This window comes from Malaclemys terrapin, chromosome 12, assembly GCF_027887155.1.
Source record: "Malaclemys terrapin pileata isolate rMalTer1 chromosome 12, rMalTer1.hap1, whole genome shotgun sequence".
NCBI lineage: Eukaryota > Metazoa > Chordata > Testudines > Emydidae > Malaclemys > Malaclemys terrapin.
In genome coordinates, this window is record NC_071516.1 from 16,235,259 (window position 1) to 16,235,611 (window position 353).

Below are 353 nucleotides of genomic sequence, written 5' to 3' on the forward strand. Positions count from 1 at the left end.
ATGTACAAATTCTACAAACTATATATATGTGTGTGTGCGCGCGCGTGCACATACACACACAGGGGAATAGTTCCATTCTCCATCCACCAAATGTGTACGTCTCTCAGATTTAACACAAAAGCTATTTAACCCTCAGCAACACCACATAACAGCTTAGAAAAGGACTTCTTTAACTACTCAATTTCACTACAAGAAATAATAATTTTTCTGTTGTGTTGGTTAGTTACAATCAATTATCCAATGTAATGTTTACAACACTCCCCGGAAATATCAAACCGACTGTCTAGGCCATGCTGGTGGTAGGAGGGTGGAGTATTTCTGACAACACTTTCCCCAAGTGCTATAAACAGCTC